The 27,476-nt window shown below is 42.7% G+C and overlaps 2 long non-coding RNA genes across 5 annotated transcripts in view; one reads left to right on the top strand and one right to left on the bottom strand.

Moving 5' to 3' along the window:
* LOC120402094 overlaps positions 1 to 27,476 on the bottom strand; it is a 120,399-nt gene that overhangs the window by 7,370 nt on the left and 85,553 nt on the right. The gene's annotated exons all lie outside the window — the stretch shown is intronic.
* LOC120402093 overlaps positions 1 to 27,476 on the top strand; it is a 62,894-nt gene that overhangs the window by 21,969 nt on the left and 13,449 nt on the right. The window contains exons 2-6 of one of the 4 annotated variants that reach the window (XR_005596972.1): positions 1,389 to 1,500; positions 3,589 to 3,698; positions 4,559 to 4,733; positions 12,991 to 13,109; positions 14,627 to 14,898. This is a non-coding gene — a long non-coding RNA (uncharacterized LOC120402093). Of the gene's footprint in view, positions 1 to 1,388; positions 1,501 to 2,929; positions 3,699 to 4,558; positions 4,734 to 12,990; positions 13,110 to 14,626; positions 14,899 to 27,476 lie in introns of those variants that run through there. The other 3 variants (XR_005596970.1, XR_005596969.1, XR_005596971.1) reach the window with 3 other exon arrangements.

The raw sequence follows: 27,476 nt of genomic DNA, 5'->3' as shown, positions 1-27,476 counted from the left end.
CAGCACTGGAGAACCAGACCGAAGCAGCAAAGCTGATCGTTCCATAATGAAGGAGCAGGAGTAGTGCTCCCATTCGAATTCTCAGTGTCAGTAGTAGGCAAGGAGCTCTCCTCCAAGAACATTCCTGCCTTGGGCAAGTATTTCTATTCAAAACAGAAGTTAAACAAAATAAACCCATGCATGTAATACAGATACAACACAACTACAACCACACCTCCTTGGCTGGTGGCTTCCCTGGCACTAGAGATGAGCCTGAGCCACAAAGCTCAGATCTGGATTTTGGTTTGAGCCCATCTTTAACTAGTTCAGCTGGTGCAAAGTCTCAGCTGCTAAGATACCATGCTCCAGATAGTAGCTTGCTTCACTCCTGCACCAATGGGAGCAGCCATACCCCATGGGAGGTCAGGCAGTGTTTGCAGTGCCATCCTCCTCGGAGACGCCACCAGTCAGGGAAGCTTTCAATGTCAGATTCATAGTTGCTTAGAGTGTAAATCCCGAAGGGACCATTAAATCACCTAATCTGATCTCTGATAACTTGCATGCAGTTATCTCTGTAATGAGCCCCATAACTATAACTTGTGTTTGGCTAAAGCATCTCTTTCAGAAAGGCATCCAGTACTGAAGACATCAAGAGATGGAGACTCCACCACTTCTCTTGTTCCTATGGTTAATCTCCCTCACTGTTAAAAATGTGTGCCTTGTTTCTAATTTGAATTTGTCTGACTGCAGCTTCCAGCCATTGATTCTTGTTATACCTTTCTCTGCTTGATTAAAGAGTCCTTTAGATTTTCTCCCCATTAAGGTACTTATACACTGTAATCAAGTCACCCCTCAATCTTCTTTTTGATAAGCTAAACAGACTGAGCTCTAAGTCTCTCACTGTAAGGCATTTTCTCTGAGCTCTCAAATCATTTTTATGGCTCTTTTTTGCCCCCTCTCCAGTTTTCCAACATCCTTTAAAATGGACACCACAACTGAATGCAGTCTGCCAGTACAGGTCTCACCAATGCCTTATAGAGAGGTAAAATCACCTCCCTACCTCTGCTCACTACTCCCCTGTATAACATCTAAGGAGCACATTAGCCCTTTTTGCCATAGCATCGCACTGATGCTTATTCACTCATTGCTTATTCCCCTAGATCCTTTACAGGGTCACTGGTTTCCAGAATACAGTCCCCCATTCTGTAGATACGGCCTGCATTCCTTGTTCCTAAACATATAACTTTGCATTTGGCTGCATTAAAACTCATTTTGTTTGAACGGGCCCAGCTTACCAAACAGTCTGGATCGCTCTGCATAACTGCTCTGTCGTCATCATTATTTACCATTCTATCAATCTTCATGTAATCCGCAAATTTTATCAGCAGTGATTTTATATTTACTTTCAGATCATGTTGAATAGCATTGGATCTAGAACCACTCACTGTGGAACCCCACTAGAAACACCCACATTTGATGATGATTCCTCATTGACAACTACTTTTTGAAAACTACCAGCTGGTTAGTTCTTAATCTGTTTAAGATGTGATTTTTTGGATATTGTATAGTGCTAATTTTTTCGTTAGTATGTCGTGCAGTATTAAGTCACATACCTTACTAAAGTCTAAGTATGTTACAGCTACACAGTTACCTTTGTCAAACAAACTTGTAATCACACCAAACAATTAAATAAGGTCTATTTTCCATAAAGCCATGTTGACTGGCATTAATTATATTCCTATCCTTTAATTCTTTATCAGTTGAATCCTGTATCAGTTTTTCTGTTATTTTGCACAGAACTGATGTCAGGCTAACTGGGCTGTAGATACCCGGGTCATCCCACTCACCCTTTTTGAATATTGGCACAACATTAGCGCTTTTCTAGTCTTCTGGAATTTCCCTGTATTCCAAGATTTATTAAAAATTAACTTCAGCAGCAAAGAGGTCTCCTCAGCCAACTCTTTTAAAACTCTTGGGTGCAAGTTATCTAGGCCTAATTATTTAAAAGTGTTTATCCCTAGTAGATGTTGTCTAATATCCTTTTTAGTTATTAATGAACTGGAAAATACTTCATCATTCTCATGATAAAAAAATATCATCCTGCTTCTTTCCAAATACAGAACAGAAACATTTATTGCGCACTGCTGCTTTTTCTGCATCATCATTAACAATTTTACCCCTCTATCTAGTGATGGGGCTAGCCCATTGCTAAGATTGCTTTTGTTCCCTACATACTTAAAACCCTCCCTATTGCACAGATGGTGCTGTCACAGGGAATCCCTTCACCTTGCCTGCAAGTACCACTGCCTAGCCTGTTCTTGTGGTCTCCCAGTCACAAGCATGTGCAGACTATTTGTCTTTCACCACATGTGCACTTAACCTTCAGTTTCAAAGCACAACAGAATGTACCACAGGTTTACAGCAGGAGGAGACTTGCACACAGCTTTCTCTCCTCTCCTAGGTTCAATCACCCTCTTGAGCTCCCCTTCGCTTCCTGTGCCTCCCAGTTACTGAGCCAATAGCCTCATCAGCCCAGCAACTGCCACCCAAGTGTCAGTAATCCCTAATAAAAAGGGGTTATTTGCCTTCAATTCAGCCTGCAGTCTTCCCCGTGCTGCAGCCACTGCAGTGACCAGGGTGCTACAGCTAGCACCCACTCACAGGGGCACCACAAATTTATTTCTCTGTGTTACTATTATTGTAATCTTTCCTCATGTTTAAATATTACTTTTATGTGTGTCATTTTCAGTAACTTTACGCACACATTATTCTCTAGATTGCTTAAATTATAGCATAAGTGCAGTTTAAATGGAGCCCTTGTGCTTATATACTTCATCTCACCCTGATTTCCTTAAACCTTCTATGTGGAATATAAAGTCTAAGTTACACTGCACTTATTTTTCTACAGATCAATTGATTGAAATAAAAAGTACCTCTTCCCTCTCCACAGGCATGCCAGCAAAGTGGGGATGAAGCATGGTCTAATGCAGTGTTTCTCCGTGGACTGGTGCCAGTCCCTGAGATCTCCATGGCACAGTTTAGGAATGCAGCCAGTATCAAAAAGGTTCAGAAACACTGGCCTAATGGATAGGACTGGGAGTCAGGAGACTATCTAGGTTCTATTTCGAGATTTGCCACCGACCTGCTGAGAGACTGGGGCAAGATGCTGGCCTGCGCTTTCCTATCTGTTAATTGGGGATAATGACACTTTCTTTCCTCTATGAAGTGTTTTGAGATCTACCCAAGAGAAGGGCTTGTATGGGTCTGATGCAAAGCTCACTAAAAGTAATGGGAATCTTTACAATGACTTCCGTAGGCTTTGCATCAGTCTCTGTGACACTGACAGTCAAACGATGCTGATTTTTATTTAGTGTGTTGGCAGAAGCCTCATGCCTGGTTGTATGTGTGGATCCCATCACACACTTCACATCATCTAAGAGGACACAGCGCAATGGGATACGTCAGCTATGAACTGTGCGGTTAGCTGAGAAGTCGAGTTCAAGATCATTTATAAACAGGAAGCTGGAGTTGTTGGGTTTGATTTTGTCTCTTTAACTCACGCCTAAGACACTGGTGGTTAGCATTTATGATAACCATTTTTTCCAAAAGGTAATGAGTGGAATAAGTGAAGAGGAAAGCTGAAACCAGGAAGGGTCTGGATCCAATCTGTTATTCGCTCCTCGTGGAAAGATCAACTTTGGTTCAGAACTTTCCAGCTGGTAAAACTTTCACTCTGTAAATTCAATGTGAAACCAAATGTGTTTCTTTAAACGGCTCCTCTGCAGACTTTCAAAGATGCTGGCAGGTCAGATGTATCCAATTAGCCAGGGCCTGTGACAGCACGCAAGGGCCCTGAGGGGAGGGAAAGGGAATCTTCCAAAGCACATCTCGCATGCACCGAGTTGAGCTGCAATATGTTCACTCCTTGGGGTGAAGCGCAGTGAGCTCAGGGAAAGAGTAAATAGCAGTCTGCGCATGGAGCACAGAGAGAAGGATCCTGCAGTGGAATGGTTTATACAGTGCAGCTAGGTGAGTAAGAGCCAAATTCTGCTCTTGGATATTCACACGTGGCACCCGTTGGTGGTAATGTGAGCCCCACACATGCATCCGAGAGCACAGTTTTGCCTAAAATGATTAAGTAGAGCAGAGTGAAGAGCCAGGGATTTTTTAAAAATACTCTACTTGACTTATGTGAGTTGCTTATGTTTTATGAGGCCTAAAATTTCTGGCATATTATGCCAGACCCTGCAAGTCCTTCCTCAGGCAAAATTCTCATTGATGTCAGTGAAAATTTTGACTTAGTACAAAGTACAGGATGAGCCTTTAAGTCCCCTTCTTCACTCCCAGTGAAGTCAATAAAAGTTTAATTGGACCTTTAAAGAGCACTGTCCTTTTACACACAGACACCTTCCTCCGCCTCCAGGCCCCTCACCAAACCTAGCTCCTGGCTGGTGCTATCCTAAAGAAGCATGATTGCTAGGGACCCAGTTCAGATAAAATGGGAACTTACAGGAAATTTAAAAGAGGACCTTTAACCTAAAACTTAAATTGAATCCAGGCCTATTTTGAATTTCAAAAGTTTTAGTTTCTCTGCGCTGGCTGGAGCTGGAAATGCAGAAGTGACACAAGACAGTTTGCACTCTTGGGATTTCTGGACCGTCTGGAAGTGGCAAACACTGAACATCTTGTGAACAAGTATGTTTGTGTGAGACTTCTAGCCCAACTTCGCACAGCTAAGACCTCCACATAGTTCGGTAAGGTTCCACCTTTACGGGTGTTTTCTAACACTTTGGAGGATCATCCCTCACTGCTCAGTGATAGGCCCAAGTGACTTTGGTCAGATCTGTACTTCCCTAAATGTAGGAATTGGGTTCCAGGGTTCCAGCTTAGCCCCCTATATAGCTAGGAAAACAGTTGTGAAGTTTGGATCCAGATACAAACTAGCTCAAAGATCTAGGGTGTTTGGATCTGGGGTCTAGCTCTAACTTATTGCAACAATAGGATGCTGATCCAAACTTCCTCCAGGAAAAGGGGAGCTCAGAATCAGGGATTTGGAGGTCAGCATACCTCTATTGCTTACAGCCTCTGCTTTGAGATTGTCCACCAAATAAAGAAACAAGTTGAAAGCTTTCCAAAAGTACAGAATAACACTATGCTTTATAGTTACACGGAACCTTTCAGCCTGAGGGATCTCAGAGCATTTCACAAATTACATGCATACTCCGCCACTGAAATGCAGCCTCCCTGGGATAAAGGCCAGCACAGGATACTGTGCAAGAACAGGAGATGAGGTGAGAAAAGGACAGTGAGGAAAACCCCTATTGTTATGGCATTAGTTAACAGCCATGCAGAAAACAGGCACAACTTTGGTTTGTAAGGCCTCAGTTGAAAGAAATGTGAACAAAGATGGTCTTGTGGTGAAGGTGCTGGTCTGGAACTCAGGAAACAGAGGTTCTCAGCTCTGTCACAGGCTTCGTTACAAGTTACTGTATCTTTCTGCCTTGTTTCTGATCTATAAAATGGGAATATAGTAACACTTCCCTGCCTACCTCACAGAGGTGCTGTGGTGATAAATCCATTACTTAAAGCCAGTCTCTCACTGATAGAGGTCAGTATGAGACCTATGCTAGGGAGCCAGATGATCCCAAAGCTGCCTACTGTGGTTTTTGTACAACTTCCTCTGAGGCATCTGGCACTGTCCACTGCCAGAGATGGGATACAGCACTAGATGGACCTTGGATCTGATCCTGTCTGGCAATACCTTTGGTCCTATGCATATGACGCATTCACATACCAAGGAGCTGGGGGGCCACATAAATAGATTATAGAAGTGGAGACGTGAGAAGTGCTTCTGTAACAATAATACAGACAGTATCTCATCAAGCTGGCTGATGAACAGAGAGGTGCAGATAGAGGCTACTAATTTGCTTCAGTTCACCTGATAAATATAAATATATCTCCCGAGATTAGTTCTCTGTGTAATCATCTTACCTCACAGCTGTCTGACAGCAAAATCAGGAACAAAGAATCAAAGTATAGGTGTCTTTGAGGAAAGGCTGAACACGGCTTTACATTTTAGATGAGCTTTAGGTTATAAAAATAATAAAACCAAACATCTTAATAGAAAGATCAGCTCTAAGGACAATAATCCGGCCAGACAACAGCAGGATGCGGAGAGACCTGGGGAATGTTTGATGTAAAATCAAGGTCGTGCCCAGAAAATCAGAGACAGACGTTGAGAGCGGTATGTGAACCATTAAAAATGAAAGGAAACCTGAGACAAGCGGCTCTGAAAGCTGCCAAAGACGCCGCTCTCTCTGTTTGTGCACGCTGAAGCCCCCGCTTCCTTCTGAGTCTGGCAGAGTGGCGAATGCCGCGGTGTGGTACTGTCAGAGGAAAGGAAACCCAGAATAGAAACAGCAGGCGAGTTAAGGAAGTGCTTTAAAAATTCCCTTCTGGGCATTAATCTAGAGGGAGGGGGGAGTTTCATGCTTAGGCTCCAGATCCTGAGCCGCAGTGACTGAACCCCTCGTTCTACCTACAGAGCACACACAGAATGGGCAGCAGGGCACTAGCTTCCCCAGGGCCTCCAACCCTGAAAAAAACAACAGGAGAGCGTGTCAGTCCCCGGTCCATTCAGACCTTAGCCTGGGGTAGTCCTTTTTTTTTTTTTGGTCCGGATCCACATTTCTTGGTCAAGACTCCCGAGAAAATAATAAAAAAATAACAATAATGATGATAAATAAAAAGATTTCGGGGTCTGTTCAAAAGCACCTGGTGGTCCAGATTTGGCCCATGATCTGCCTATTGACTACCCCTGCCTTAGTCTCTCTGCTGGGACTGCTGGAGTGCAGCGTGCTATTGGACAGAGACCAAACTCATTTTCATACCGGGTCAGACAGTTTGCCCTTCCCCTTGAGCCCTTTCACAAGCCTGCCCTCCCTGTTCACCCCTTCTTAGGGGCCTGTGGTACTGAACTTTGAAGTCAATAGTTTTGCCATTAACTTCACTGGAAGGAGGAGCAGGGCCTTCTTCTATCTTATCATGTCATCCCTATTCCACTCTGTCATCAATACCAACCTCATTGCCCTTAATATTGTTGTGCTTTCTTCCTCCCTTCCCATCATGGCATATCCTCCCTGAACTAAGCTATAAAACCACTACTCTGTCCTCCCGCCAACCCCTACTCAAGACCCACTTCTACACTGATGTAACCACCACTTGGGAATGACTAAGTAGCCAGCCCGCAGGGTCTCCTAATATTCATCGTATGTATTAGTTTCTCTCTTATAATGTCCCATTGAGCTTTACATATATGCACACGTTTCCATTTTACACACTGTACTTCAGGCTGGCTTTTACCGCTTACCCATTCCTTGAAATTCCTTGTTTCATTTCTTTCCCTTCAAATCCTGGATTTGCCATGAATGGAGTTTGCGATCAAAAGCCTTTAACCTGATCTCTGCCATGGTTAAAGTCAACATTTTCTTTTGTGTCAATATTTTATGCTTATTTTTTTCCCTGGTGAACTGGCAAAACAATCCAACATCCCTGCTGGAAACATTAGCTTAAATGATTTAAAGTCTTCCAAGTCTGTCCTAAAGCTTCAGAGAGCTCACACGCACTGTGATCTAAGACATAATGAGCTCATGGAGCATGTTTATTTTGGCTTTGACCCATTTGACATAGTGTTATACCAGCTGGCAAAAGCATGTCAAGTGACCACAACTGACACAAACCACTGATCCTTAAGTACAATATTAACCAACAGCTTTTGACCATGTGCATTCTGCCCACAGAGAAAGCCAAAAACAGTTCCTTTATTTGTAAAAGTTTACCAACAAATTATGCCTCAGCTTTATTGCAGTGGTTTACCTCTAATAGTTAGGGTCACTGTACATTGCATAAAAGATCCAGCTAACTTTGTTGCAGGTGCTCACTGTGGGGCTTTCTGAACAGATTTATTTTACGTAGTTTTATACTTCAGCCAGGGTCACTATAACTGTGGGGAATGGCAGGGCTATATCCAGGGGAGCTCAAGCTTCAGGGTGCCTAGGCCAACATAGTTTTTATTAGACAGTAGTAATGGGCAATCTCACATTGGACACTATGTTGGGATCTTGTGTGGTGACACTGCTTCACCATGTGATGACCTTGTGTCACATGACATGATGATGTACTCTCCCCACATCCTAAGACAGGATATGACATAATGCCAGTTTACTGCAGGTAGGCTGTAAAAAGCACAGTAAAGCTGCATTGTCTATTATTTGTCAGCCGCGAAGGTCCCTGAATCTTGATAGCCCCGGTACCCTTGTGCCTTGAGTCTGACCCTCTTCTCTGAGAAAATATGTTAGATTGCAAACTCATTAGTACAAGGGATTGTCATTTCTATAGCTTTGTACAGCACCTAGCACAATGGGGCCCAGACCTGGTTTAGGTTGCTAGGCACTACCACAATATCTTTAATTGTTGTATGCAGTGTTGTTGTAGCCATGCTGGTCCCAGGATTTTAGAGAAGAGCTCTGTGTAAGCTCGAAAGTTTATCTTTCTCACCACCAGAAGTTGGTCCAATAAAAGTTATTACCTCACCCACCTTGTCTTTCTAACAACGATGAGAAAATGAAGCGTCTCTAGGATCAGTGTTATTTAATATATTCATTAGCAGTCAGGAAAAGGGGATGAACAATGAGGTAGTGAAATTAGCAGATGAGAGAAAATTATTTAGGTTGGGTGAAAATTAGAGAAGACAGTGAGGCACCTCAGAGAGATCTAACAAAGGTAGGTGATTGTACTTGTCCGTTTTTGTGTACGGTCCTAGAGCGACAGATAGATAGATGCCCAGTTGTATAAATTGAAAGCAAATAATAGTGTGAAAAGTCAAGGCAGTATAATCATTGATATATGATGTAGAAGTAAACACTGGGAATCAAAATGCAGATCAAGGCATCAAGACAAGATGATTTCATTCTGCTGGCCAAATACAAATAGGTGCCAGACCTAGACTAATTAGAATGCAATTAAACAAGGCTCACCTATGCAGGCTTTCTGGGGAACATTTTGCATGTGGATCTGGTCACACTGCTCTATCAATCTGACCTATCAGTATCTACCTACTTGCCTGTCTAGGCATTTATACATTCACCGCCCTGTGGTATTTGAGCACTTTCATGTCCTGTTGAGATTGACTTGACATTTAATAAATGGCTTTCTAGCCAACATTATATCTTCCTCTTTGGTTCTTGTAATTCATTGTCAGTGAAATATCTGAAACACAAGTTTCAAAGGGTAGATTGGAATCTGGCGCATAATTTATCACTGCCTTCCAGTCCAGAAGAAAGATAGAGTTCCAGTGAAGTCTGGTCCAGGGGGCAATGGTCCTTTGGCTAAATTCCTTTTTGCTTATTAAAGCTGGGTGTACAGTACTTAAAAATGTCTTATGTGAGGGCGGCTGGATCCTATCCTTGATGTGGTTGTCAAAGCCCTAATGCTGGTGTTAGAATCAAGGTTTAATGACTAATGACCAACCATATGCTTCACAGAAGCCAGACCATGCCAAAGAATAGTCGTAATGCAGAAGATTGGAAGTAACAGTATTAAATCAGCAGAACTACTTTGAACCCACTAAGGCTGCCTTGTCATATTTAAGTCACAGACATTGATAACTGGCAAAGAGGGGCGTCAGACCTGCAGCAGCCCATGGAGAAACTGCCTTTCTCAAGAATGCCCGCTGCACCCTGTTTGTGCTGGCTCAGCTCATTTGGTGTAGGGATGCACCGGGCCATAGCTCCACAACCACGTCTCTCTGCTCCCTGTACAGTTTCTAGTGATGCCCCCACCTTTTGACCGGCACTCGAGGATTGTGGCTGAACCCTCTGCAGGACTTGGGGCCTCTCCCACAACCCCCAATCAGGATTGGTTCTACTCTAAAGTTTATGGTCACAATTTTCAGAAATAATACCAAAAATTAGGCTCCTCCATTCATATTTTGGCACCTAAATAATGGGCCTGATTAAAAAGGTAGTTACTGTGTGCTCAGCACTTGTGCTCAGTTCTTTAGGCACCTAAATAAGGATTTAGGTGCTTAACTTTAGACACCTGTTTTTTTGTTTTGTTTTGTTTTTTAAATATTGGCCTATGTTATACTGGGTCAGATCATTTTACTGATGGGTCAGTGCAATCACATGTTTAATGCTTTTTAAAGATCAATATGTCTAGATTACAGCATGTAAAGCTGCTGGGTGTGCACATTCAGCATCGTTGCTTCATGGAGTTGCGGGGTTTGATTTGCATGGCTTCACGCCCCCCAGGTTTTGCTGCATGCTCAATCCATGTGACACTGCGTGATTTGTATAGTTTTGACATGAAGCCATAAATCAATCCAGTTTGGGTGGAAAGGTTCACGATCCGTGTTGAAGCTTTTAACGAAACTGGCTTGAGTTTCGAATTTATAATGAAACCTGAAACCAGGCAGGTTTCACAAGGATTCATGTTTCATTGTAAATATTTTGCAGAGCTTTAATAAGAACGCAGTGATCAGGAAAATACTAGGGTTGTTTAAAGCAAAAAAAAAGTGCAGTACTCATGCAATTTAAGTGGAAGAAGGATGCTCTTATGAAATAGTCCTATTGAATTTAGTAGAAAATGATAATTTTTCTATGGATATTTTTAACTATCTGATAATATTTAATAGAGAATTACTTCTGTTCTATAGGATTCTCTATGATAACTACAAAATCCCATAGAAAGGATCTCATTCTCTATTAAATTCAACAATTTTTTAGAATAATTTCTATAGAACTTTGTTCAATTTCTGTAAGGCCCTATTGATTTCATCCCCATTCAATTCAATAGAGCTGGTTGAACATTTTCTGTGAAATTTTGTGTTGCTTTTTACCATTTTTTACAGTCATTAAATTTTTTCAAAAGGTATAAATTTCAACTATATATTTTTTAAAGTTAAAAATCTAACAATATTTTTCTTCATTTTTCAGACAGCTCTAAAATTCTATATGACTGTCTTATAAAAGGTAAATCTAAAGACCTTGCCAAAAAGTCTGTTCTTGCAAGAGTCACAATTTATTTTCTAGACTAAACAGGCTAAAGTCACCCCCACTTTAACTTCCCTGAAGTCAACAGAACTCTACATGGGAGTAGACTGCATTAAGGGTTTGGAGAGCTTCAGATAACCACAAGTCAGACCCATCCCCCAAATTGCAAATGAGACTCCCTCCAAAAAAATCATAAAATTGGCTTCAAAATCGTGAGCTTTTAAAGGGTAAGAAGTTTGTGGTTCTTTTTATTTGCCTTCTGGTTTTTGAGCCTTAAGGGTTCATGTTTTTAAGTTTTTCCCTACAATAACGAGGGCTAGAAACGTAGGCTCTGTCTACACTTAAACTGCTACAGCGGCACATCTACAGCACTGTGGAAGTACCACTGTAGCACTTCACTGTAGAAACTACCTATGCCAATGGAAGAGGTTCTCCCATTGCTGTAGTTAATCCACCTCCCCAAGAGGCAGGAGCGAGGTCGACAGAAGAATGATTTCATTGTCCTAGTGCTGTCTACACTGGAGGGAGGGGGGTCGGTTTAACTCTGTCACTTGAGGTATGGATTTTTTACACCTCTGAGGGACGTAGCTGGATCAACCTAACTTGTTAATGTAGATTTGGCCCCAGGTTTTTTTTTTTTTAATGAAAGCTGAAGGCTGTCCTACACTGAAAACTTACATTGGCACAGCTACACGTGGGGAGGGATAGCTCAGTGGTTTGAGCATTGGCCTGCTAAACCCAGGCTTGCGAGCCCAATCCTTAAGGGGCCATTTAGGGAATCGGGGGGGGGGGGGGGACCAACCAACCAACCAACCAACCAAAAAACTGTCAGGAATAGTACTTGGTCCTACTAGTGAAGGCAGGGGAGTGGACTCAATGACCTCTCAAGGTCCCTTCCAATTTTATGAGATAGGTATATCTCCATATATACACACACACACACCTCTCAGGGTGAGAAAATCCTTCCATTGACCTAGCTAGCGCCTCTCAAGAAGGTGGATTAACTATGTCAATGGGAGAACTCTTCCCATTGCTGTAGTGAGTATCTACAGTGCCACTGTAGCAGAGTTTAAGTGAAAACATAGCCTCAGATTCTCACATAGTCACATGACTCCTGGAGCTGAGGCCTTAAGAAAAACACCAAATATGGCAAGACTTGCAATAAAAATTGTGACAGTTGGCAACATGGCTTTTGAATGATTATTTGAACTGCTGAAACATTTTAGGGTTGACCTTCCCTAAGGTTTACTGCACATTGGTGAGAGTCTTTATAATATCTGTTATACTTTATAATATATAGTAAGAGTATATATACTGCATGTTAAGAAGCTACTACAACAAATTAGCCTGTGTTCTGCTTTAATTTAGGAGGAGGTTTGCTTTTTGATTCAATGGGAGCTAGATCAGCCCCACAATTAGCAAAAAATGCATTGAAATCAATGCCAGTTTAGCCATTTAACAGCCAAGTACACAGTAAACAGTGCCTTGTCATCAGCTTTATGTAAAGTATCTACTTCTCCTATGCAACGACCGCTGTTGTGGTGTAAATAGCTGAACTGCATGAAAAACACACCACTGGAGTCCACTTGAACAAGCAGATCTTGATAACTTGGAGAAATGGGCTAAAAAAAAAGATGAATGTAAAGTGGTTTGTTTAGGAAGGAATAATCAGCTATACAAATATCAAATGGGGAATGCTGGCCAGGGCAGAGTAGGATCTGGGAGTTATAGGGGATAATGAACTGAAAATCTGTTAGCATTGTGCTTCTGCCACAACAAAATAAATGCTATGAGACAAATCTTGCTTCCAGCGACATGGATGTACCTCCTGTAGATGCCAAAGTGGTTGCACCTATGAAAGCGACCGCACAGTTTGGTATATTAAGCTTTATTATGTGTTCATTCTTGAAAAATCTTACTCATGCTGGGCTAAATTTTGACTTCTGTTGTATGATTATAGGCCTGCAGTATCTGTGAAACCACCCTGGATTTACACAATAATGAATGAGATCAGAACATATTGCTATACAAGGCACTACTTGCATGACTAAAGCATTGAAGGATTGGGACCCAACTGAGGTAATTATTTTGCCCTATTCAGCAGTGGTTAGGCCTCAGAGTATTAGGTTCAATTCTGGGCACCCGTTTTAAAGAGAGGTCAGTGAAAAGTTTCGGAAAATAAGATGGACAAGGAAAGGTAATAGAACTGGACACGTCAATATAGGAGCAAGAAGACTGAGGGGAGGCATGATGACTGTCTACAGATATATAAAGGGATGTTATCAAGACAACAGGGAATGATTGTTCTCATGAACCAGTGAAGATGGGACAAGAAATCATGGACTGAAAGCTACAGAAGGGAAGTATATGAGTTAAATGTTAGGAAAACTATATGAGAAAGGTTAGGCAATGGAACAAGTTGTTGAAGTTGTAGAATCCCATTGGGTCAAATCCTGAGGCCATTACTCAGCATTTACTCACCCAATCAAGTCAAATATGTACCAAGCTAGGTACCAGGGGCAGCCAATAGAAAAAGGTGGCAGTCCGTCTGTTGTTGGGGCGGCAGGTCTGGATCTTTGGTGGCAATTTGGCTACGGGTCCCTCACTCCCTCTCTTCCTCTTGGGCGGCAATTTGGCGGCAACAGCTCAATCGGGTCCCCCCCCCCCCCTTTTGCCACTTGGAGAGGCAAAAAAGTTGGAGCCGGCCCTGTCTATGCGTCCTCCTAGTGCCTGCTTTGGTCTCCTCCAGGACCTTCCTTTGCTAAACCAATATTGGTGCCAAATGTGGGGGTAGAGAGAGAGAAGGGGGCCAGAGGTAACTCACTAAAGATCCCTTTCATTCCAAATGATTCCATGCAATGCTGTTAGCTGCTTCAGTTCTGTGGCACTCTAAATTGGCCATGTTGGCCAGCAGTATTTTCCTGTTTCAAGATTTTTCCAAGAATTTCTATTCCAAGTGGAGGTGTTTGTCTATTACTCTATACATGCAGAGAGCCCAGCAATGTGCTTTCAGTCATTAAGGTGAGATTCTTGACTCAATCAGCCCTACCATGGACTAAATCCTAATGACACCACTACCTGAGTACAAACATGCTCCCCTAGTCTGAGTCTAAAACAAACCTCTCCTGAAAAACCAAATAGCTGAAACATGCAATCAGTAGTGGGGTAAAGGGATGTTTATTTATTTGAATGAAACCTCACTGGTGTGTAAAGGCACCATCCTGCTCTCATTGAAGTCAACAGTGGGGGAAAGGAGCAGGCCTTAACTAAGACCCACAGTTTTTAATTAGAGATTTTTCTCAGCAAATTCAGATCTGTCTCTCTCTCTCTCTCTCTCTCTCTTTCTGTGTACACACACACACACACAGAGACAGAGGATAGTGTGTGCTCTGCAATACATTGTAACATGCTGCTATTTCCCACCACACACACACCTCCACTGACACAAGCAGGTAGGAGGCTGCCCTGTGGATAAGTCAGTAATTGACCAGAAGAAGATTAAAACCAAGCTATGGGACTGTAGTGTAAAGTTTCTGTAGCACTGCACTCAGGGCTTCCAATCAGAAGTTTACAGACTGCCTTCATTTCATTTCAAGAGCTTAACACAGCTCCTCTGCAAGACAAAATGGCCCACTCCTTGCTGTCATCTTCCGAGACTTAAGGAGGCAATGAGAAGCGAGTCTGTTCCCTGTCACTGGATATCTCTTTGCAGCACAGCCAGGAAAGAAGTTTATTAACTTGGCCTCCGGGTTTCCTTTTTTCTGGTTACTTTGGCAAAGGGGTCTTGAATTTCTCCTTTGTTCTGCTTAAAAAATACGTATAATTTGGAGATTATGTGGAATGATTTTATCGGAATAAAATTAACTCATACAGCATTTGAAGACAATCCCTTTTCTTTCTCCCTTCTCCATGCATGCATAATCTGGAGCATCTATATATCCGAGTTCTGAACCTACACAAAGAGCGTATAGTTGCAGGGGCTGAGGCAGCTGGCACACAACCAGTCTTGCTACAGAGCTCTCACAGAGAAAATGTTAGGTTCAGAGATCCTGCCACCATTGAAGTTAATGGTAAAACTACCACTGGTTTAGGTGGGAGCAAGATTAGGCTATGAATGAGCTGGAGTTTATTTCTTGCTGACAGAGTCCTAACAGGTCGGATGGCTAAGACACACACCCATCACCACACTGTCTTACGGACCAAACTGCTCTTGGATGCCTGCAACTTCCATTTAAGTCATATGCATATATCCAAGATAGAATTTGACCCTAAAACTAAACCTATCAGTTCATGAATAGACAATAGTTCATAGTCTCCTCTTAAGAGGCACATGCAACTCCTATTACCGCTAATATGAATTACATATGTGCTCTGAGAATATACTCTAAAGATCTTACCATTTACGGTGCAGCTACCGAACCTTTAACGTAGCTAAAACTTACAAACTGGCTTGGAACCACTTAACCTCTAGCTACGGTAAAAGGAGCAGCCACCGAATTGTTAAGTCAAATCATCAGAGGATAAGAATGAAGAGAAATACATTTTATAGCAGAAAACCAATTGCTGAAAGAAAGATCTTTTAGCTGAGCCTTTTAAGTGGTTCGAGAAACGGTAAGAGGTTGGGGGGTGATAAACTGCACATTGATTTGTGATTGAGTTGATTCCTCTTCTAGGGCCACATGCATTATTTAATAAAGCCTGTGGGGTCTTGAACCAGCAAGTACCACATACCAGGTGGGTGTAGACAAGCCTGGAAATCCAATCTGCTTTTATAATGTAATAACAGTGTGTCCCTTTTGTCCTGTCCATAAACAGATCATATGGCTAATAGTGGTACGTAATGCACAGCCTCGCCGTACAATATAGAAAGCAATACCAAAAGGGAGCAGGAGCGTCCGGCAGGGTGAACACTTCACCTTTCCCCCAGCAACGGCTGAGGTACCAGCACAACTTCTGAATCAAGAAAATGTTAGTTTCATTTAATCAATAGAAAACAAAAGAGGCTCAGATTGAAAAAGGCAAGCCTGCATGTCGCATGACAGGGCTGAATAGCCACAAAATAACTCTTCATTCAAAAATTTTTACCCAGCTCTATTACTTATTTTTTGTATTTCAGTAGCACTTAGAAGTGTGCGCCCGAGACCAAGGCCTTATTGAAAGAGTAAGTCTCTGTCCCCAAGAGTTTAAAATTTATACATACAAGAAAGACAAAGGTTGGGAGAAAGGATGTATTAGTATCCTGTGATGGAGTCTACAGACCCCATGCTGAACCAGGGCAAGGAGTAGAGCAATACTGGGCTAGGGAGGCCACACCCTCAACAAGGGCAGGGCATGTTCCCAGGGGAGGAATAGTTTAAAGGATGCTGGTAGCCCAGGCAAGGCGTGGAAGGAGCTGTTGATGGCACCAGAAAGCAAGGCTAACACTGGGAGCTGTGATAGGAGGGGCTTCTCCTTTGCTAAGGCTGCTGTAGCAGCTGGGAACTAAATTCTACACACACCTACCTTTAGGGACCTGAAATCCCTAAAAGCGGCTTTGAACAGGACACTAACAGACCAAGTGAAGTGTTCTAAGCCAATGACCATGCCCCAAGCAGAGACACTCCAGTCTGGTAGGAAGTGGCAGGAAAAAGTGTAACTTGGGGGTAGATAAATGACTGGCCTGGACACTTTGACAAAGCCCCTAAGGCCCTGGTGGAGCGAGTGGGCCTGAGTTCTCCCTACCTTGGTCCTCTCCTCCCCCCGCTCCTCTGCCCTGGCGGAACCTCAAGGGGAGTGCTAAGAGCACTCAGGAGGGTTTGAGGCCTGCTGCATACAATTTGGCCAGACCCCCTCTGGGACTATTAGGCCAGCAAAAATGCTGCCTGACCACTAGGCCAGCTGGTCATCGGACTATCCCGCTACATATCCCCACATGTAAAAATGGGAACTGATCACAGAAAGACTGAGCAATTTGCCCAAGTTCATACAGAAAGTCTATGCCAGAACCTGAAAATGAACCTAGATCTTCCAAGCCCCATTCTTGTACCTTATCCACAAGACCCTCTTTCCTCCAAAATGCATACAGTTTGCTGAAAACCATCTGTTAACAAGTGACTTTCTGAAATAAAATCTACCCATCACCAAATGTCCTTTTCACAATAACTAAAAGTAAATATAGATAATCTACAAATTCTGGGGAAGCGTCTGTGTTGTCTGGAGAGGGAGCTGTGTATTTACGAAGGAGTTGGCTTATGGAATCACTAGCAATTGCTCACCAACCTCAGGATATATTTATTTTCTTAAACAATCATCTGTTTAATCTGTTTTCTTGGCTGGGAATGAGGAGATAAAACAAAGACAGTTAACATCTTGTAAAAAAGAGAAGGAAGCTATAGTAGTTCACAGAGTTCTATAAAGATTCTTCAGAAGAGAAAGCATTTCTGTATCTAATTTACAGAAGAGTCCTAGGTTTTTTCAGTGGCACATGGATTCTATAGAAACAAACAGAATATATTGTAGATAAATCCCTCTGGAAATCTCCTTTTCTTTGTCAGCTGGGAAGTAGTATTCATTTGTGGGGAGACTAGAAGGGCTAGAACAATTAAAAACTCTTTCGCAAAATTATTATTTTATTTCCTTAGTTAAAAGTTACTCAAATCAGATTGTACTTAACTCAGGTAGGGGAAAAAAAGGAGTGAAAGTGTTGTGGGGAAGCCCTTGAAGCCATCACTCAAGTGCCTGACTGCAGGAAAAAGCAGCACCATATCACTTACTTGCATAAGCAGAGGGAGACATTTTCACTGATATTAAGGGAAATTAGGTGTAACTACCAAAGTCAATAGGCTTGATTCACTGATACATTAAGGCTACTTTGCACTACTCTAGTAGTGGCCAAAAAATAGCCACTACCTCAGTCTAACTGGCCACTGGAGGACTCCCCCTGTGCAGGAACCTACATCAGGTGATGTGAAGTCACCATAGAAGTTTCTGCTCCAGTCCCTTCCTGGCTACCAGTGCAGGAGAGAAGGCAGTGGGAAAGCACTAGCATTTCCCTACCTTCTCTACACAAAGAATCTACTGAGGTTCATCAGAGGGGATTCTCTCCACTGTAAATCACAAGAGATTCACTGGGCTTCCTTCTTGCCATATCTTCCTGTATCCCAACAAGGCTCCTGAACAACTTCTTCTCACCTGGACGTCCCTGCATCTGATAGCTTCCTATCAAGAGACTTGCTTCCACCATGTCTCCTTATTCTCTTGAATCCCACTGCCACCTTGGGAGACACAATGATTCTAGGTTTCAGAGTAGCAGCCGTGTTAGTCTGTATCCGCAAAAAGAACAGGAGTACTTGTGGCACCTTAAATTTGTTAGTCTTTAAGGTGCCACAATGATTCTAATCAACCAATGAAATCTTTTGACATGTGTACAGTGCCCCTCATGAATCAACTCATTTCAGCCAATGGAATTGTAAAATGCAAATCAATTGGAGAGGAATGGTAATGATTGGCTGAGTTACCTCTGATATCATAATGCTGCTCCTTAGGAATGACCTGAGCTGTTGATCTGGTCTTGACTGTAACAATTAGATAAAATAATCATCGATAATTGTGCTTAATTGCAACCAGATTTATTGAAATATAGCTTATGTACCAGTTTACAATGACTTTTAACTGGGTGGAAAGTTTAAGGGGCTAAGAACAAGCCATTTATTGGCTAGAAGAAGCACCTGAGAAAAGCGTTTAAAAATTCCTTAAAAGTTCCATTTAAAAATAACTCACTAACTAACTGATTTATTTGTAAATTCTCAGGAAATTCATTCTGTACTCAAAGACGCAGTGGTGCAAGTTTGGGGATGATGCACTGTATTATTCATACATAACAAAGAAAGAGGTTGAACCGCTGCTTTAAGTGCAAATCTCAGTGCAATCTTAACTATGAATTTGATATGACACCTTCATACTACAGTGCAGGCTTTATAAGTTAATTTTTGATGCAGCTGTCAATACTTGTTGTTAGGATGCTGGGGGAATAATAATATCCAAGTTCCTTAGATTTCACATTGCTGAGATACAGCTATTGAACCTGGATCTGCTCCAATTTAAGCCAACAGCAAAACCTAAACATATTTCAATAGGACCAAGATTGGGTCCATTAAAGAGACAAACATTAGCTCCCCGCAAATGCAGACCTTTCCCTCCAAAACTGGCCTGCAGCTGGCTGTTCATTTCTTCTGGCTCGCTCTAATTAATTAATACATGAATTTACAAACTTAACATAAGACTAGTTATTAATATTGGCTATGGATCTTTTCCCAATAGAAATTCATGAATAAAGCTGTCATTATCATAATGCATATACACGAGTCTAACAGAAAGCCATGTGCATATATATTCATCCATCCAGAATTCATATGTGTTTTACCATCAATGATCTTGCTACACTTGAAATTAAATGTGTGTGTGTCAAGCTTAGCACTTCCTGGGCTGAGAAACAGAACTAAAAGAATAGTAAGAGAGGCTAGAAACAAGTGGGGGTAACAACTGAATCTGGTCAAAACTTAATATTGAACAGTATTTTTATCCTCCAGCTGGCATTCTGTCTGTACCCTACTCTTAATTGTGAACTGAGCTTGAATTCTTCTCCAATATTATCCTTTCCTGACTGGTGGACAGTGTAAAATGGAGCAATAGCTAAGATTCTGGGCAGTAAAACATTAGTTTGGGCTTTGGAGCAAGACAGAGCAACCTCGAAGCTGCTCTATTTTACACACAGTTGCTCATGGCCTCCAGAGTTCATTCCAGCAGACAGGTAGTGGGCAGAAGTTATTGCCTCCAAACCCTGTCCCTGACATACCCCCCTTATACTGGGGACAAGGGCCAGGAGTGGCAAACAGATGGGTATGCTGGCTCTATGCCATTCAGGGATTTACAAACACTGGAGGAAGCTGATTTAGCTGGCTTTAAGGCTTTAAATTCCAAAGATGAACTGTGCTACACAAATAGAAACGATTGTTATATATTTCAGTAGATTATTTAAGAAGTGGATAATTTATGTCAGGAGAATAAGGGAAATGCAGCATTAAAGGTTGATTGAAGAACAGAGCTCTGCCCATATCAAAGATCAACAAGAGGATGAAAGAACAAACAACATATGGCAGATGTGTAGTCACGTTGCTTAATGCACCACTGGAAGTGCTCAGATACTGCAGTGATGGGTGCAGTATAGGCATCAGAATAGAGTAGAAATGTAAGAGACGGTATTAGCTAGCTGTCTAGTGTACAAACACCACCACACTTGGTTAGAAATGACAAAGCTGTATGGCTACATATCACACACACAAGAATATTTAAGGGAGTCTGCAAAGAAATCAGTGAACCAGTAACTGATATTTGTAAAGTTCCCAAATTGTTGAAATGTTTCATGCCATTTGGAAAATGGCAAAGATGACTCTGTTTTTAAAAGCAGGGGAAAAGACAAACCAGACTAGTGAGCTTGACATCTGTTCTGGGAAAAATCTTGGGAGCTATTTGAAGGCATGTGTTGGGAGAACACCTAGGAAAACCGAGCTTGATTAAAGAAAGCCAGTATAGACTCAGGCATGGGAAGGTCACGTCATGCTTAACTAGCCTGCTGGAATTCTTTGAAGATACTGCAGCCATGATAGATAAGGGGAATTTAGTGGGGGCAGTATATTTTGATTTTCCGGAAGCATTTGACAGGTTTCCACACTGGAGATTAATGGCTTTAGTAAAAAGTCATGGAGGAGAAGATAAAATAGTAGTTGGGATGGAAAACTGGCTTAAAAGCAGGAGAAGAAGGTTGGCCAGAGATAAAGAAGGAAACGTTTCAGATTGGAAAGGAGTTAGGAGTAGAGTCAGGCTGTGTCTACACTAGAGACCTTACAGTGGCACAGCTGCACTGCTTGTATGATCTCCTGTGTGGCCACTCTAGGCGGACAGGAGAGAGCTCTCCTGTTGACAAAATTAAACCACCCCCAACGAGCGGCAGTAGTTATGTCAGCATCTCCCACCCACATAGTGCTGTCCACTTCCACTTATGTCGGTGAAACTTATGTCGCTTGTGTGTGTGTGTGTGCGGGGTGGGGGAGGGTTCACACCCCTGACATAAGTGGTAGCGTAGACATGGCCTCACTTTTAGTATCTATATGTATAATGGGCCAAATGCTACTCCCAGTGAAGCCAATGGTAGTTTTGCCTCTGATTTCAGTAGATCCAGAATTGGGACCATTATAGAAGAGATCTGCAGGAGGGCAATGAAAACAAGACGCTTCCTTCCTCGAGCCATTTATTATCCATTTAAACCAGTCTGTAGGGTATAAGATGGTGTTCATCTTATTGTCTGGACTGCAGGAGTGTAGCAATTGTAAGCCCCATTCATTTCTCCTGGAGCAGTAGTGAAGTTCCATACACTACTACACCGTGATCCTGAGACTAGAGTTGTTCTATTAAGCAATGCAGAGCAGTGGGACAGTCCCAATATACAAGCTCCGGGCAGCAAGCTACAAAATCATCCTTCAGGAAATGGCATGTCTCTACTGCTGCAGCTTTCGCTGCACAAACCTGTAGGGTTCAGTGGGCTAGTGCAGGGTCTGCAAGCTCTGAGGTTGCACCCCAGCTGTGAAGTTAACTATCTCTGTGGCCTGAAACAAATCCATTGAACTTTGCTTCAGTTTCCCCTTTTGTAAAATGAAGATAAAGATACTTGCCACCTTCATCACAGGGGCATTGTGAGGATAAATGTATGTTTGCCAAGTGCTTTGAAGATGGATCCCAGACATCTGAGCCACACAATCACTATGACTTCCTCATTCAGTCATTATAATCAAAGCAATCAGAGGAAAACAAAGACACAGGAAGCCATCTTGTCCATCCTGGCTGCCAGGACAGGGCTGTCCCTTTCAGCATATTCACCAGTGTTTTGCCCAGTTTATTTTCATCTGGAAAAGACAAAAAGCCCAACTTCTGTGGGGAAATCCTTCCCTTTCTCATAGGGTAGATTTGTCCCTGAACAATTGCATTCAGGAAACGAAGCACATGTAGAGTTATTTACACCTGGATCCTATTAAAACAAAGGACAGAACAGATCACAGCCCATCCGTGGCAGTGCAGATGTTGAACTGGGAGAAGGATTAGTAGAAATGTTTAAGGAGTTCTCTGGAAGCGTGCACTTACGTGACAGGAGCCATGGAAACAGCTGCTGGTATTGACTGATCAGGCAGGCTAGGAGATGCTACTGATAGCCACTCAAGGAGCTTGAGCTGTGCTTCAGTGGACTCTGGCATGATTTTAGTCTTGATTCAGAGGCTGCTTAAAAGAGAGTTTGAAATATATCACATTGTTTTCACATCTCTGGCTCAAAGTGCCATAAAGGTAGCAACTGTTCCCTTCCCCCACTTTCTAGTCAAGCGTCCCACCCTGACTCCTCCTCCCTTCTCTTGCCAGTGTGTAAAATGAGAAGAAAACCAAAAAAGATAGGACATGAAAAATCAGAAGTGATGATTAAACCTTACAGTTTTTATTACCATATAACAAAAAGAGCAAATAAGAGTCAAGTACCATGAGGATGTTATAAATGAAGGGTGGAATCTTGGCTCTGCTGAATTCATTGGCAAAGTGCCATTGACTTCAGCAGGGCCAGAATTTCACCTAAATGTCTGATCTCTTCCCTCATCACTCCAACCAATCACCCAAATACAGGGCTCGCACGGTGATAAGTAAGAAAGCCCAGATTGGAGTTACACTTACTGACATTAGGGACTGTAGGTATTTATGAACAAAGGGTAGAAGACATAATGAAAAAGAAGGTTGTAGCCAATGCGTAAAAGGAAACGCATCAAATTTAGCTGCAAATGTAGGTGTGGGCCTGATCCTGATCTCACTTACATTGGTGTAAACCAGTAATAGTGCCATTGAAATTAGTGGAGTTACACTGAGGTAAAACCTTATGAGATCATAATCAGGCTCCATCCAACTTGCTGACAAAACCTTACACCAGTAAAACTGTTTATGAATTTTTTTTCTTTACCCCAGCACAATTTTTATTTTAAACAATTAAATAGTCACTCACGGTGTTTTATCCCAAACATTGCCACATAGGACTAGTGTATGAGAACCAGCAAGTGAATTTGACTAGCCACACAAGTGAAACTGACTAATCTATTTTCATTGTCCAAGCTGAAAGAAATGCAATATATATATATAAACTGTTTTCGGTTTTAATCATGCAAAGTGTTATTACTAGTGTAGGTCAGAAAACTTTAAATACATATTGCCAGATAAGCAGCTGATGTAAATCATGGTAGCTCCACTGGCTTCATTACCAGCTGAGGTGTAAATTGGGGTATGTGCATTAAAGTCAATTGAGCTACGTGATTTACACTAATTGCCCTTTTTAAAAACTTGAGTGTCTGTTTAAATACCATGGGGATGTGCTCAGAGGGGAAGAAAGAACACCCACAATTAAAGAACGGAAAGCCTTTCTTCCCCTGTCCTCCCCCCTCAAGCCCTGTCCGCCTGTGTGGAACAGTCTTTAACATAAACTGATGCCCTTGTCCTCTGACATGTGCTTTGCTTGTCAGATCTGCTGATCTAGGCCTGTGATATACTTGGATTGGGGAATCCCTACAGGTATTCAACTTGTCTACTTGTAGTATCTCTCAGTTTGTTCTCAAACTACATTAATTGTTGGACAGGAGGCCCATTAGACTGTAAATCACTGGTTGAGTGGGAAAGAAAAGACTAATTTTCTCCCACAGGCCTTCATTATCTCTCCTAGTCCTACAGGAAGCACTCTGCAAAGCATAATTATCTCTCATTTCCAGATGATTTTGCCTGAATGCTCATTCTGTCACTTCCAGTATTGTCTCTTGTACTTGGTCCTGGCTTTTTAGAAACAGGAGGAAAATGCATCATATTTAAATAACAGTGGGAAAAAGAAAATAGTATTTGAGACATATATTGCTTTTAGATACAGTTTTCTACCTCTGTCCTTTGTTTCCTTGGTTGGAATTCATGACTCCAGCTCAGTTCTTAAAATACTCCTGATCAGAATGTCAGTAAATGAAGATGAATGTTACTGTGTCCCATTTGGTTTTTACATGTTCCAGTTGTTTATATCATTGCCAGTTGCATGGCCCAGTAAATAGTGTCCAAGAAACACATGACAGGAAGTGACACTTAGACAACTTGACCCACATTCTGCTCTCACTTACACCAGTGTAAATCCAGAATAGCTCCACTGAAGTCAATTGAGTTACCTCGGTAACAGCAAAAGCTGTCCCATTATCTTTCTTCCCACATCTCCACCAGACAAAAATGAAGCAGGGACAAGACAGACACAAAGAAAAACATGTGGGTGTTAAAATGTTTTCCTGAAGTTTAACTTTTACCTAGCAGGGGGTCCTGTGTTAAAGATTAACATAACAAATTCAGGGGGAAACAGATGTGCTTTCTGTTGTTTATTTAAGATAGCTCCTCACTTACTGTAGCTTAAATTGTTAAAGACTCCCTCTTACTTGATTAACATATCTTGTGATTTTTGATTAAACCCTTGCACAGTCATCTTTAGTGATACTATATGTAACTGTGAGAAGGGAGATTTATTTTAAACGCCAGCTTATAGTCATCAACTTAAAAAAAAACCCTGTGTGTGTATGTGAATGCACATATTTGTATATATACATATACACATATATTAAACTGCATTCCTTTTTTATATTACACAAGAAGTTATGCGGGAGCTTGGGTAGCTCCAGGCAAATGTGCATATCCTTAATCTATGGGCAATTACAAACCTCATGGAAGCTAATGGGTATATGCTAGCTGCCTGCCATCCAGGCTAAATGAGGGAACAGTTAAATGCCCCTTTGCTTTAGTGATAGCAGAAGCCAATACTCAAAGACCAGACTGAATGCAAATGCAGGGTCTGGGAGCTGATTTTGGTGATAGCTGTCTGTGTGTGAATTAAAAAATAGAATCGGAGAGCAGATGGTGAGGCCAGCACAAAGCCAAGAGAAATCAGTTTGAAAGCCAGAAAACAGCAAAAGAAGCACTTGAACCATGGCCCTGAGGGAAAGCAAAGAGAGAAGGCTTTTTGAGCAGAGTGCTGGCTGGAAAGAGGCTTGCAACTATGAGCAAAAAACTGCCTCCTGCTGTTTGCTTCTTACTGGTTTGAGGGAAACAGGACTTTGTGAACATTCTTTGTAAATAAACAGGATTGCCCTCCACCAAATACTTAACTCTATCATCAATTTCTCCTCCTAATGGAGACACCCTGCCAGACCCCGAATGCAAACCACTCAGGTCAGAAAGGGTTATGATAGCTTAAAGAAATGTATGAGATTTGGACTGAGTTTTCTCTTTTACAAACTGAACTTCTATCTCTTTGGTATTTATCTATCTCTAGGGTGGTGGTGGGGAAGAGATGGGAAAGAATTAGGTAACCCGATATACCCAGCACTTCAATAAATGAAGTAGAATATTTGGCATCTAAGAACATTACCTCCTAAATGACTTTCTGGGGATTGCACCTAGTGTTGCTACCATCAAACATGTTTTGGACCCATCCACACTAGCCCACTACACTATAAGGCCTGGTCTACACTGGCAAGTTTCTGCTCAGTAAAGCAGCTTTCTGATGTGTAACTCCCAAGGTATACACACTGCCAAGCCACTTAGTGAGCAGAAACTGTGCAGTTGCAGCGCTGTAAAAAAACACCCGACAAGAGGCGTACAGCTTTCTGCACTGGGGCTACAGTGCCACGGTGCTAGTATAGACTCCCTGGTCGATAACAGAGTTATGACTGGCCTCCAGGAGATGTCTCACAATGCCTGTTCTCGCCTCTCTGGTCATCAGTTTGAACTCTACTGCCCTGCCCTCAGGTGACCAGCCATGAGCCCCACCCCTTAAATTCCTTGGTAATTTTGAAAGTCCTCTTCCTGTTTGCTTGGTGACACATGCAGTGGTCTCAGCGCATCTTTCCAGGTGACCATGCCTGCTCCATGCACCAGGCGATCCCCGCTTGGAGCAATGCCGAGCTGCTGGACCTCATCAGCATTTGGGGAGAGGAGGCTGTCCAGTCCCATCTGCGCTCCAGCTGTAGGAATGATGATACCTATGGACAGATTTCATGATCCATGACAGAAAGAGGCCATGACCGGGACACACTGCAATGCAGGGTCAAAGTGAAGGAGCTGCAGAACACCTACCACAAGGCACGGGAGGCAAACCACTGCTCCGGTGCTGCACCCATGAGCTGCTGGTTCTACAAAGAGCTGGACGTGATACTCGGTGGCAACCCCACCTCTAATGGGAAGGCCACTGTGGATACTTTGGTGGCTTGCGTGCCAGTCGAGAGTGGACTGAGTCAGGAGGAGGAAATCTTGGATGAGGATGTGGAGTGGGAGGGGGACCCAGAGACAGAGGACAACTTGGAGGTCAGAGATGCATGCAGCCAGGAGCTCTTCTCTACCCCGGAGGAGGCTACCCAGTCACAGCTGTCGGATCTTGGTGAAGTGCAAACAGGAGAGGTTTGCTGGTAAGTGGCTTTGATTTTGGGAATCGCTGAAGTGAGCTGTTGAGGGCAGAAGGTTGCAGAAAGCAGGCTTGTGTCTGTATGATGCGCGTATCACCACATGCCTAGTCTGAGTGGCGGAACACGGTGTTGATTGACTCCCTCACTTCACGGGAATCTGCCTCAGAGATCTCCAGGAAACTCTTTGGCAGAGCTACTTTGTTTCTTGCCCCATTAAGGGTAACTTTCCCACGCCACTCTGCCGTCACTGGGGGGACGGACCATTGCTGCACACGGGCGAGCTGCATAAGGGCCGGGGCGGAAGCCACAGTCTTGGAGAAGACCCTCCTTTGATTTTCTGCTCACCCTTAGCAGTGAGATATCTTCCATAATGAACACAGCCTATGGAAAATTTGGGGACAGTGATGATTATAAGGCCCCCCCCCCTACAGTGCTGGATCTCCCCAAGAGCCACGTGCCCAGTGTACAGTACTGCCCTGGAACACTGATTTCCCCTGCCCTTGCGGTTACTCACCATTTTGGGGGTCTTGTGACTAATGTGTGCTTGCCTGGGGTCAGCCAGTTGGTGACAGGTATTTGAATAGTGGCTGTGCTTTAAATCAGTGGTCTGTGTGGTGCAGACAATACTGCTTCTGTAAAATGTTGCATTTTGGCTTCACAGATATGACCTTGGGAGCCCAGCCTCCCTTGGTTGGTCAGCGGTATAGCTCAGTGGTTTGAGCATTGGCCTGCTAAACCTACGGTTGTGAGCTCAATCCTTGAGGGGGCCACTTAGGGATCTGAGACAAAAATCAGTACTTGGTCCTGCTAGTGAAGGCAGGGGGCTGGACTCAATAACTTTTCAGGGTCCCTTCCACTTCTTTGAGATATATATATATATATAGTTATCACTGGCTGAACAGCTGCACAGAAT

The sequence above is a fragment of the Mauremys reevesii genome, linkage group 3 (genome assembly GCF_016161935.1).
Source record: "Mauremys reevesii isolate NIE-2019 linkage group 3, ASM1616193v1, whole genome shotgun sequence".
Taxonomy (NCBI): domain Eukaryota; kingdom Metazoa; phylum Chordata; order Testudines; family Geoemydidae; genus Mauremys; species Mauremys reevesii.
The sequence above is the reverse complement of the archived record's forward strand: the minus strand, read 5'-3'. Positions and strand labels throughout refer to the sequence as shown.